This window comes from Elephas maximus, chromosome 1 (genome assembly GCF_024166365.1).
Source record: "Elephas maximus indicus isolate mEleMax1 chromosome 1, mEleMax1 primary haplotype, whole genome shotgun sequence".
Taxonomy (NCBI): domain Eukaryota; kingdom Metazoa; phylum Chordata; class Mammalia; order Proboscidea; family Elephantidae; genus Elephas; species Elephas maximus.
Genome location: NC_064819.1, coordinates 233,191,455 through 233,203,881, shown reverse-complemented (window position 1 = coordinate 233,203,881; position 12,427 = coordinate 233,191,455). Strand labels below are relative to the sequence as shown.

At 46.1% G+C, this 12,427-nt stretch overlaps 1 protein-coding gene across 3 annotated transcripts in view; it reads left to right on the top strand.

Moving 5' to 3' along the window:
* The first annotated feature begins 1,421 nt into the window (after positions 1 to 1,421).
* AGPAT4 (1-acylglycerol-3-phosphate O-acyltransferase 4) overlaps positions 1,422 to 12,427 on the top strand; it is a 102,808-nt gene continuing 91,802 nt past the window's right edge. For all 3 annotated transcript variants that reach the window (XR_007519769.1, XM_049905071.1, XM_049905081.1), the window contains exon 1: positions 1,422 to 1,508. The gene's annotated coding sequence lies outside the window, so the exon portion shown is untranslated. The remainder of the gene's footprint in view (positions 1,509 to 12,427) is intronic.

Below are 12,427 nucleotides of genomic sequence, written 5' to 3'. Positions count from 1 at the left end.
AATGAAAAACTAACTCTATATGAAAAGTACTTTGAAAAACCCTTGGAAGTTTCCACCAAACCTTGAAACCAACGGGTTTTAAAACATCATTTGAAAAGTTATGAGAGAGAACTTTTTAAAAAATTGCATTGGCTACAAGAAAGTTCTCATAAATGTCTTTTATAGCCATTACTATATGGTCTAATTTATTTTCACACGGATATCAAAATAAGCCATCGCGGCAAATGGTTTTACTATTCCGATCCTTTTTGAAGCCTCAGATGTCCTCTACCCCGCTCCTCCCCCCACCCTCACCAAATCCTTGCTTTAGGGTCCTCTCTCTAATCACGCACCCTTAGCACTCAGTCCAAACCCCGTTTCCTGAATTACGAATGCCTTTTCCCCCAGCACAAGCAAAAAAAAGAACACTTTCCGTCCTCTCCGTCCCCAGGACATACTGTTTTGAGCATTTTGGGAGCTCTTAGTAATTCTGCAACGTGTTATAATTACTTTTGAACACATTTCGTTCTTCCCCTGTAGACTGTAATCATCTAAAGAGAGGAGTGAATGTGCAAATCCTCAAATATTACTTGTGAACCTGGGTGTAATAGTGAACATTTGAAGGGAACACACCTTACTTCTTTTGAAATAAAATAAATTTCTAGAAATGTTGGAAAGCTGGCATTTCTGGAGTTTTCACTGCCCACCGTCTTTTACAGTTGGGCTGCCACTGGTTATCCTTACTAAAGGTTTCTCCCAGCACCTCTCCACCACCCTGTGGAAGCGCCACGTGTGTGCACTGGCGCTCGACCTTGGCGCCTGGGTTTGGAGGGAGGAAATACATCGATCTCCAAGCTTCTTGCATCTGAAGCCTTAGCATCTCAGATTCCTTGAGTTTGGAGTGTCGTTTAGTGGAAGGTGCTTGGGGCTTTTGTGAGTGCAGCGATCTCTTCCCAGCGCAGGGTCCCCGGGGGAGGCACGGGGAGGCTGGGGTGCGGGGATTTTACAAAACACATGGCTGGGTCGCCCACTGGCTGAATTCAGTCAGTGCGGTTGGAGGACGAGTCCCTGGTCAGCATGCGGACGGGGCTGGAGTCGCTAGGCGCTCGGGCTGGAGGAGCCTTGTCACCGCGGATGCAACAGGGCTGGAGACTGGGGACCGGAGAGAGGCCATGAGCCGGCGTTGTGGGGGATTCTAGCAGGCTCCAGAGCCGGAGGCTGCAAACGTGAGTCCACTGCAGCACTTGCTCGCACTAATGGGAAGGGGCAGGGAGTGACTCACGTTACACCGCTCGCTCTCCCCTCCCGGTAACTGCCAAAGTGGAGCTTTAAAAGGAAGTGACATGGGCGGGGAGAGACGTCAGCGAGGACCACTTTTTTCCCCTCCGAAGGGCCCACCCCGTGGGTGGAGTCTCGCGTTTTCCGTCCAGTGTTGGCTGACTTACAGCTCCAGAAACTAGTGGCAGTTTGGGGCCCAGCCTGCTCCTGTCTGCTCCCTAAGTGCAGGCGTCCAGGCAGCCGGACACGAGGTAGGTGCCACCGTGCCATCGGCGGGCCGCTGCGCTCCGGGCGTGGCCGAGCTGCGTCCCCTGGTCCCTCTCCTCTTCTCCCGGGCTCGGGGCGCCGGGCAGGGGAGGCGCGCCCGGGGACAGAGGCAGGGGGCTGGGCGGGCGGCGGCCGCAGGGACGGTGAGGATGCGGGCGCGGCGCCCGGGAGGCCGAGAAGGCTGATCTGCCGGCACAAAGGGACTGTCGCTTTGCGCTCGGCCGGCCGAGCGTGCCTGCCCGCGTGGTGATCTCCAGCTGCTGCGCTGGGCGTCATTTATTACCTCCCCACCCCGGGCTGAAGCCTTTTCTCTGCGCTGGGTGATGGTTCCTGTTACAGACTGGTCGCTTCTGTGTCGTGCAACATGTTCTTCCGTCTCTGGGGTTTCTATGGCAACCACAAAAATACCACACCGAACGCAGCCCCGGTAGAAATGGATGCATGTGTCTGGTTGGGAGTGTGGTGCTTTCTGTGTTTGCGATGGTTTAGGGTTGCTACCGCCCAGTCTGCCTGGGTGGCTACCCCTCCTCACTTTCATTTTGGTTTTTCCCAAAGGCAGGAGGGCTGGGGGAGGGGGGTTGTCAAGGAAACGGGCCTTGGTAATTACCTCTTTATTTACCTAATGTGCTGCCTATGAATTTCTCCATCATATCTAGGAATTTAAAAAGGAGAGCTTTGATGTTCTCGGAAGGCTTCAATTTCAGTCTTTTTATAAAAACTCAAAGGTTTCTCAAGATAGGATGTTAATGCGTGATCAGCTTAAGGGGAAAGAGCCCTTCTTTGTAGGAGGCGAGATGCTTGGAATAAAGTTTGAGAAGGTGTTTGGACGTAAACACTGATAATTATATGATCGCTGGCCCGGGTTTGCCTAAACGTCCAAGTTCTTAAAAGATAAGTCTTTGCTCTAGTTGGAACTTATTTAGCACAAGGTCTAAGTTCAACAAGTATGAGTGGGTAACGAGTGGGAACTAGCCAGCGCGATTCACCATTGTTCGCTTCGTGTGTTGTCTTCATGTTGGTTACCCATGTTGGTCACCCTCATCACGGTGAGGGCTGATGGACCTGCTGTTTTCCAAAACTGTGAAGGAGTTAACCTATCTGTGATGGTTAGCCAGCATCCTAAAATGATCCTCATTGGAAAAAAAAAAAAAAACCTTGAGAAAGGGAGTAAGAAAGTGTGTGTGTGTGTGTGTGTGTGTGTGTGTGTGTAGCATCCGGAGAGGAGGGGCAGACAGAATCCTCAGTTAAAACTACTGAATGTTCTCAATATTCTCAGTGGAGAGTAAAAGGATTGATTTTCTGGAAAAAAATTAAAAAAGAAACATGGGAGAAAATAATTATCTACCTAGCAGTATTCAGGGTTAAATATTAGAGTCAAATAATGCATCTGTTAGGAAGAGATAGTCCGATTGGGTCTATTAATAGGAGCCAGGTAAACTACCACTTCTATTCAGTACACCTGAGGCAACGTTTGACAAGGGACACCATGCTTTTGATGGGCATCCCAAATTACCGGATTGTTGTTGTTAGGTGTCGTTGAGTTGGTTCCGACTCACAGCGACCCCATGTGTGTCAGAAGAACTGCTCCATAGTGCTTTAACCATTGTGCCACCAAGGCTCCTGAGAGTAGACAGGAGGAGAGAAAAAGGAATTCCTTTGTAGAAACTTCCTGTTATTCTTAGGTACTGTCGAGTCAATTCTGACTCATGGCAACCCCGTGACGGAGTAGAACTGCTCCAGAGTGTTTCCTAGCCTGTAATCTTTATAGAAGCAGATCACCAGGTGTTTCTCCTGTAGAGCCACTAGGTGGGTTTTGAACTGCCGATCTTCTTATTAGTAGGTGTGCGCTTAACTGTTTGCACCACCAAACCGTAAAACCAAACCCAGTGCCGTCGAGTCAATTCTGACTCATAGCGACCCTATAGGACACAGTAGAACTTGCCTTATAGAGTTTCCAAGGAGCGCCTGGTGGATTTGAACTGCCAACCCTTTGGTTAGCAGCCGTAGCACTTAACCACTATGCCACCAGGGTTTGCACCACCAGGGCTCCTAAATTACCAGATTAAATCCATTGTCATTGAGTCAGTTCCAACTGAGTGACCCTATGGGACAGATTAGTGTCTACAAAATAAATCAGTAATAATCTCATCCTCAATTCTTAAAATTGCCTATAATTTTGGATAAAGATTCGTGAAGGTCAGTTAGTCCTCACAATGCCTCCCACTACTGAAGCCAAAAGCATTACTTACAAACCTCAGAGTAACCCTAAAGAGTGGAAGCAGGAAGAAGATATAGTTTTAATGAGTGCTACTTGTCAAGATCATTATCAAAGTATGTTATTATCTATGTTTCATAAAATTTATTATAGTGCAAGAAGTCTTAAGTATACAGATATAAAAGTTATCTGAAAATGGGAGCTAAATCGCTTGGAACAAAACTAACTGGAGCTAAATGAAGTTAAAGACAAGAGAATTACTTAAAGGGCATAAATCATAGAAAAGTGTCCTTCAAAAGATAAGACACTCATTTTGAAAAGGACGTGTTTGTGACACGGAGAAGTGGTTGGATTGTAGGTGTTCGATGTTTTCTAAGAGTTCTGGAAAGGAGATGTGCGAAGTTACTTGTGCTAGTCTGAAGTGGCCCACAGAATCAAAAACCCATTGTCATCAAGTCGATTCCAACTTATAGTGACCCTGTAGGACAGAGTAGTACTGCCTGCCCCACAGGGTTTCCAAGGAGCAGCTGGTGGATTCCAATTGCCAACCTTTTGGTTAGCAGGTGAACACTTAACCACTGGGCCACAAAGGGTGTGGACTTCCCACATGGTCCACAGCCATGAAAGTGTGTGAGCCAGTCACACTCTGAAAGCAGTTTCCAGACCTAGAATTTCACAACAAAAAGCATAATGGAAATGGAGTTTAAAGGAGAAGTAGCAAGAACCATTTGGAAGCAAAACAACAACAAAATGTTTTTCTATATGTGGGCCCTGAGTAAAGTTTAAACAAAGAATTTGCAGCAACCTAGAGAAGGTAAAAGGAGCTAGAGATGGATGCAAAGCAAATTCAGGGTCCTGTGACCAAGCCACGTAGGGTAATGCCAAGGAAATGGGTTCCAGAGTAGGAGTCAGTCACCCCTCGACTGTGATTTCATTTTGCAAGATTCTGAACTTTCATCTGTGACATTTGCCAACAAAGTAGAGGTTATTCTTTTCTCGAGGCTGTGCTCTTGAGGTTAAAATCCACTAAGCAAGGGTGGCAGAATGTGTAGATGAACAGACAGCCACCTAGAGCTGGCAAGAGGCTAGAGCAAGTAAAAAGGGAGAGGGGAAAAGGAGGTGGATCTAACCTGAGGAGAATACAATGAAAAATGGCTTTGTGATGACAAAGAGGTTTTAAAGGAGAAGAGGCAACCAATTCAAGGGGAAGAAGGCCAGGGTGTCCCAGATTCTAGGGCAGAAGATAAGAGATGGATCATGGTTCAAGGCTCTTGTACCAACAGGGTGAAGCCAGTCTTTGGGAGAGAAATGGGGCAGGTATCCTCTGTGCTGTTGGAAGAACAAGTAGATACCAGTTCATGGTCAGGTTCATTTATTTATTTTTTAAATCAGAACAAGAATGACTGTTAGAAGGCTGTGTGAGTTAGAAGACAGAATCCTTTCTAACTCAACTGCATTTGAGTTGAAGATCAAGAACTAAAGGCCCGATGTAAATCAGACTTTAAATAAGAAATGTGGGGAGAGGAAACCCTAAAATCTTCCACGACATCATCCTAATCCATACCGTTGCCATGGCTTTAAATCGTGGCATGCTCAGATGAGCATTTGGCAAATTTATTTCATTTTGTGCAATCTGCTGTATTCTGGAAAGGAGGTCTAATGAGTATGGGAAGAAGCTACAGTCACACTTCTGAATGGATTTTGACGCTAAAGGCTTGGAGAAACGTGTGATCAAGAGTGGCTTAATAATCACCTAACATTACCCAGAGCTTAGGTGACTCTAATTCCCTGATCTTTGTCTAAGACAGAATCAGCCTGGGAAGCAAGCCTTGGTACTCTGAAATCTGGCTTCAGGCATGGGCTAGGGAAGCCCTGCAATCCCTGCCAAGGCCCCAGGAAAGCAGAAGCTTAGAGCATGAACTCATTCTTTGAAAAATATTTATCATGCACCTGTCATATGCCAGGTGCTGGGGACTCAAGCGTACACAAACTAGACACAGTTTAAAAAATTACCGTTTTCAAGTATCTGAAGGTTTTAAAGGGAGATACTTCACCTGGGTGATTTCCATTTTCTTCTAATGACTGAATAAGAGGAAATATCTCAAAATAAGAGCAATTTTTGGTGAATGTGACCATGGAACAATCTTTCTAACTTGTCTTCCTTTATTCTCCAAGAGGTTCTCCTGCTCCATCAAGATTTCCTGTTTTATTTTTGTCTTCATTCTGCTCCTTCAATCTGGCTTGCTCTACTTTACCTTTTATGCTAAGTCTTACCTTTCAATCACCATTCATTCATTTATTCACACAGACCTACATACATGCGTACATATATACATAAATCATTCCTCCATCTATCCATCCATTCATTCATCATTCAACAATCAGTGTTGAGTATCATGTGTCAGGCACTATATATTATGAATAAAGCAATAGATAGGAAAACATTTCTTCCCTAAGGAAGTTCAGGATCTAGCAGAAGAGATGGTTGTGGAAGCAGCCCCTGCAAAGAAGAGGTATTAATTTTGATTCAGGCATCTATTGGCTCACACTGAGGACACTAGATGTTTCTTCACTGAGCGACTTTATTGGTAGATGCTGTTGGGCGCAGAGGGAAAGAGTGGGTTGTAATTGACTGTTGTCCATTTTTCTTCTATCTTCCACACTGGTTGAGCATATGGCTGGTGTCAATAAACATTTGTTGATAAACTAAATGGGTGGGACTGGGATTTCTGTCCCTGGAGACAGAGGGGGAAACCCTGGTGGCATAGTGGTTAAGTGCTAAGGATGCTAACCAATGGGTTGGCAGTTCAGATCTGCCAGGCGCTCCTTGGAAACTCTAATGGGCAGTTCTACCCTGTCCTATAGGGTCGCTATGAGTCAGAATCGACTCGATGGCCCTGGGTCTGGGTGGGGAGACTGGGATAGTTGTGAAAGGCTTGTGTATTTGCTTTCTGTAAAGCAGAAGCTGAGAGAGATGATCTCCCAAGGGTCCCTCCAATAGTGAATTACCTGTAGACCTCTACTCAGAGGGTAGCATTTTATAAAAGAAAATCTCCCTCCTCCCCCCACATTATATGTCCATTGGGTAATTGGCCATCCTTTTGTCATTTAGAGCTAGATCTCCCAGAGCACATTGCAAGTCTGTGTCTCATACCACAAGCAGGTTTTGACCCTTTGCAGCTTTCAGCCAGTCTTTTATCGAAATAAAAATTCACTCTGAAAGTTAATGGAGAATTAAATACTCAGCGTGAAGCACGTTAGAACCTAGATGCAGTACTTTCTGTCTGTATTTCCTGATGTCATGAAGCTCCTCTTGGCAGGATTATTTCTCCCTACTTAATTTGTACCTTCAGGATAGAAATTATATGTATCCACATGACAAGGTTCGTCAGGAAAACCACCCTGTTCTCCTTCTCTGACCTTGGGATAAGAAATTTAGCAAGTTCTTCTTTCCTATTTTAATCCCAAATGAGATTAACTTCTCCCTTCAAATGAAGCAGTTTGGTTACTGTGGTTGGCACAGATCTCTCCCTTCTGAACTTGGGCTGTACCTAATAGGCATTTCTTGGCCATTTCTACCCAGGAGAGGTGAAGAGGGGAGTCCTTTGGGCTTCATGGTGATATGAAGCTGGGCAGTGAAATTCCTTAGACTCGGGGGTGGCAGTAACCTGCAGAGGTCATCGGGGACACTGAGGTGATGGCATACCTCTAATACATGGCAATGATGATAACCAATAAGCCAGGTACTACAGAGTCAATTCTGACTCATGGTGACCCCAAGTGTTTCCGCGTAGAACTGTGCTCCGTAGGGTTTTCAATGGCTGTGATCTTTTGGAAGTAGAGCACCAGGTCTTTCTTCCTAGGTGCCTCTGGGTAGACTTGAACCTCCAACCTTTTGGTTTATAGCTGAGCACATAACCTCTCTGCCACCCAGGGACAATGATAATAATGTTGTTGTTGTTGTTGTTGTCGTTAGGTGGTGTGGAGTCAGTTCCAACTCATAGCAACCCAATGTACAACGAAGTGAAACACTGCTCGGTCCTCTGCCATTCTCACAATCGTTGTTATGCTCCAGCCCACTGCTGTAGCCACTGCGTCAATCCACCTTATTGAGGGTCTTCCTCTTTCGCTGACCCTCTACTTTACCAAGCACGGTGTCCTTTTCCAGGAGCTGGTCCCTCTTGATAACATGTCCAAAGTATGTGAGACAAAGTCTTGCCATCCTTGCTTCTAAGGAACGTTCTGGCTATACTTCTTTCAAGACAAATTTGTTCATTCTTTGGGCAGTCCATGGTATATTTAATATTCTTCACCAACACCAGAATTCAAAGGCATCAATTCTTCTTCTGTCTTCTTTATTCATTGTCCAGCTTTCACATGCATATGAGGTGATTAAAAGCACCATGGTTTGGGTCAGGCTCATCTTAGTCTTTTAAGTGACATCTTTGCTTTTTAACACTTTAAAGAGGTCTCTTGCAACAGATTTGTCCAATGCAGTGCATCTTTTGATTTCTTGACTGCTGCTTCCATCGGTGTTAATTGTGGATCCAAGTAAAATGAAGTCCTTCACATCTTCAATCTTTTCTCCATTTATCATAATGTTGCTTAGCGGTCCAGTTGTGAGGATTTTTGTTTTCTTTATGCTGAGATATAATCCATACTGAAGGCTGTAGTCTTTGACAATAATAACAAACCCGGATGCCATCGAGTTGATTCTGACTCATAGTGACCCTATAGGACAGAGTAGAACTGCCCCATAGGGTTTCCAAGGAGCGCCTGGTAGGTTTCAACTGCCAACCTTTTGGGTAGTAGCCATAGCTCTTACCCACTATGTCAGCAGGGTTTCTGACAATAATGATAGCACACCTTTACTGAGGGCCCCCTGTGTGCCAGATGTAACTATATGAACTTCACATTTATTGATTCATTGTATCCTCCTAACAAATCTAGCAGACAGAAACCATTATCCCCCCCGCTCCATTTTATAGATAAAGGAACTGAAGATGAGAGAGATTGAGCAACCCACCTAGTATCATAATAAGTAGCAGAACCAAGATTTGAACCCAGACCATTGCATTCCAGAATGCAGACTCTGAACCCCTGTGCCAGGCACCTGTGATATTGTCATCATCAGTCTGTTCCCAATGCCTAGCACAGTGCCTCGTACACAGGAGACACCCAGTACATACTTCTGAAATAATGAACAAACACCCACCACATCAATCTTTCCCTTGCATGCCTTTCATTCTAGTTCTGAAGCACTGCAGAAATCCTGCAAGAGAGTAAAGGTCAGAACTTGGACAAAAACTAACAGCACGCTGATAAGATACGCTGCTACAGTTTCCAAGGGCTTTGTTGTTTTGTCGTGGTTTAGCCAGAGAGGTAGAGAGGATGGCGGAAGGAAAGGACCCTGTGATTAAAAAATCTGAGTGACATTGCAGCACATAAATTAAATATGAACTCTTCTCAAAGCCAGTGTTTAACCAAGAGTGGAACCAAGGCTGCTCTTAGGGATGCCTGTGGCTGCTCTTAATGGTTGCCGAGGCTGTGGGGGCGATGGAGTCAGAGGTTTTCTTCTCTTTTGTTGATTTTCACCAAATCTATCACAGAGTTTAAAGGCAGATTGTTATCTGCAAAGACATTGCCAGTGCTTATCTTAGACAAACTTAGAAATGAGAATGGGAGAAATGAATTGATCCAGGAGTGAAATTTGGTTTCTTTCCCAACTCCATCAGCCCTCTGCTGAGCTGTCAGCTCTCTGTGGGCAGAGGTTAACCAAGGCTGATGAGATTTTAAAGAACCGTTGGTCCAAACCAAGGGCTTCTTCTCAGGATGCTGTAGCCATCAACGTACAATCAATGCAGCCATCGATGGGCTTCGCACTGGTCCCCGTCGTAAGACATCCTGGCTCATCTTCCCGCTCTGTCCGCTGTGGGGAAGGAGGTACGATGACCAGCTTCCTTCCCCGAATGTGCAGATAGCTTGGTAACCCTTTGTACCCATCTCCCTCCCTCTAGCCCCTGTCTTCCTGAGGGCCCCACTCCACTCCACACATCCCGGATCAGAACTGTGAAATACTCCTTCTAGATGCTTAATTACTGCACTGAGAGCTTCTTATGGTCGGGTGCCTTCGATTCTGACTCACAGCGATTCCATGTACTACAGAGTAGAACTACGTCACAGGGATTTTTTAGGCTGTAATCTTTACAGAAGCAGATTGCCAGGTCTTTCTCCCTCAGAGTCACTAGCTGGGTTTGAACAGCCAACCTTTTGGTTAGCAGCCAAGCACTTACCCGTTGCACCACCAGGGCTCCTTGCACTGCCAGCTTGTTGACGGTAAACCAGTTGCCATCTAGTCTGACTCATGGGGACTCCTTGGAGTGGAACTGGGCTCCACAGAGTTTTCAATGGCTTATTTTTCAGAAGTAGATCATCACGGCTTTCTTCTGAGGCACCTCCGGGTGGACTTGAACCACCAGCCTTTCAGTTTGCAGCCAAGCATGTTAACCATTTGCACCACACAGCAAATACCTGTTTTGATGGCATGGGGTGTTTGATCGCACTGTTCTTGGCTGGAGCAGAGCCTCCAACACTGATGGGGTTGGAGTCTAGAGGCAGATGAGCACAACAAGTCAGGCACTCAGTCTGCCTGAGCTGCTTCACCCTCCCCAGACCCCTCAGGTGCTCCACAGGGTGACGTTTAGGACAGGGCTTCTCAGTCTCAGCACTGTTGACACTTTGGGCTGAATAATTCTTTGTTGTGGGGGCTGTCCTCTGTGCTGGAGGATGTTCAACAGCATTCCTAGATGCCCACCCCCACCCCAATTGTGACAACCAAAAATGTTTCCGAACAACAGTTGCCAAATGTCCCTGAGGACGAAATCTCGCCCCTCCGCCACATGAGAACCACTGCTCTAGGCAGTTTCCGCACATCAGACCGAGAGATCAGGTTCTTCTGCTCCCTGATCGAAAGCAAACCCTTCTTGGGAGTAACTTGGCACTAGCCAAGCCTACACAGACCAGGGTCCAAACCCAAGTGGCAAGTTGTTAATTTAAGTCAATAAATGCTTTCAGTAGGAATTGAATAATAATAATGAAGAGCTAATTTAAAAATAGATGTGTAGCCATAATGTTTTCAAATGTCTGGAGCCTTTGCGTCATCCTCAGAGCTAGCCAGGTGAATAAGAGTGAGCGTGGGGCATGGCTGGATGGTCAGGTAGGCTCCTGTCATCCAGACCCAGGTAGCAATTCCACAACAGGGAGAGGATCCTGTTTAAACAGACCTTGCCCGCTTCTGCCTAGCGGAGTGTGTTGTTATGGTTTGTCATTGTGTGCCATCAAGTTGATTCTGACTCATAGTGACCCCATGTGACAGAGTAGAACTCTTCCATAGAGTTTTCTAGGCTGTAGCCTTTATGGGAACGGATCGCCCAGTCTTTCCTCCCGCAGAGCTAGCGGGTAAGTTCGAATTGCCAGGCTTTTGGTTAGCAGCTGAGTGCTAAACCACTTTGCCACAAGGGCTCCTTTAGCTGAGTTTAGCTTTCCTAAACTTCCTCTGTTGAGAAAGCCCCCTCCCATGGAATGGATTAACCCATCTAAGAAAGCATTGTTTAACCAGTTACTGTTTGAAGAGAGAGCCACTGGGAGGACTTAACTGACTTTACATATCCTTGCTCTGATGTGCAGAAACCCTGGTGGCGTAGTGGTTAAGTGCTACAGCTGCCCACCAGAGGGTCGGCAGTTCGAATCCACCAGGCGCTCCTTGGAATCTCTATGGGGCAGTTCTACTCTGTCCTATAGAGTCGCTATGAGTCGGAATCGACTTGACGGTACTGGGTTTGGGCTCTGATGTGCTGATTTAATCCGCCTTTTCCTAGGCCTGAAGGAGTTTCTGGGTGGTGCAAATGGTTAAACACTTGACTACTAACCAAGAGGTTGGCAGTTTGAGCCCAGAGGTGCCTTGGAAGAAAGGCCTGGCAGTCTGCTTACAAAAGATCACAGCCCTGAAGACCCTATGGAGTGGTCCTAGTCTATACACATGGGGTTACCATGACTTGGAATTGACTTGAGGACAACTGGTTCAGGTTGGTTTGGGTTTCCCTAGGCCTGGAGTCCCTGGGTGTCACAAAAGGTTAACGTGCTCAGCTGCTAACCAAAACGTTAGAGTCCACACAGCACTGCCTTAGAAGAAAGGCCCAGTGATTGACTTTTCCAAAACTTGGCCATTGAAAACACTATGGAGTGCAGTTCTCCTCTAACACACATGGGCTCACACTGTGAATGAATGATATTCCCCCAGCACCAATCACACTGACTTTAAGGACAAGCTAGTTATTTACTTGCCTCTTAATAGCCACGCCAGTAGTTACTGGTACTTCACTTAGACACGAGGGCCACTTTTACAGCTTTCCCAGAAACCATCTACCCTATTCCAGAAGTTTCCACTTTGATGAGGCATCAAACCACAGCCAATGCCTGGCACACATTGTTATTGTTAGGTGCCATCGAGTCAGTTCCAGCTCATAGTGACCCTATGTTCAACAGAACGAAACACTGCCCAGTCCTTGTGCCATCCTCACAATCATTGTTACGCTCGAGCCCATTGTTGCAGCCACTGTGTCATTCCGTCTCACTGAGGACCATCTTCTTTTTCACTGACCCTCTACCAAGCATGATGTCCTTCTCCAG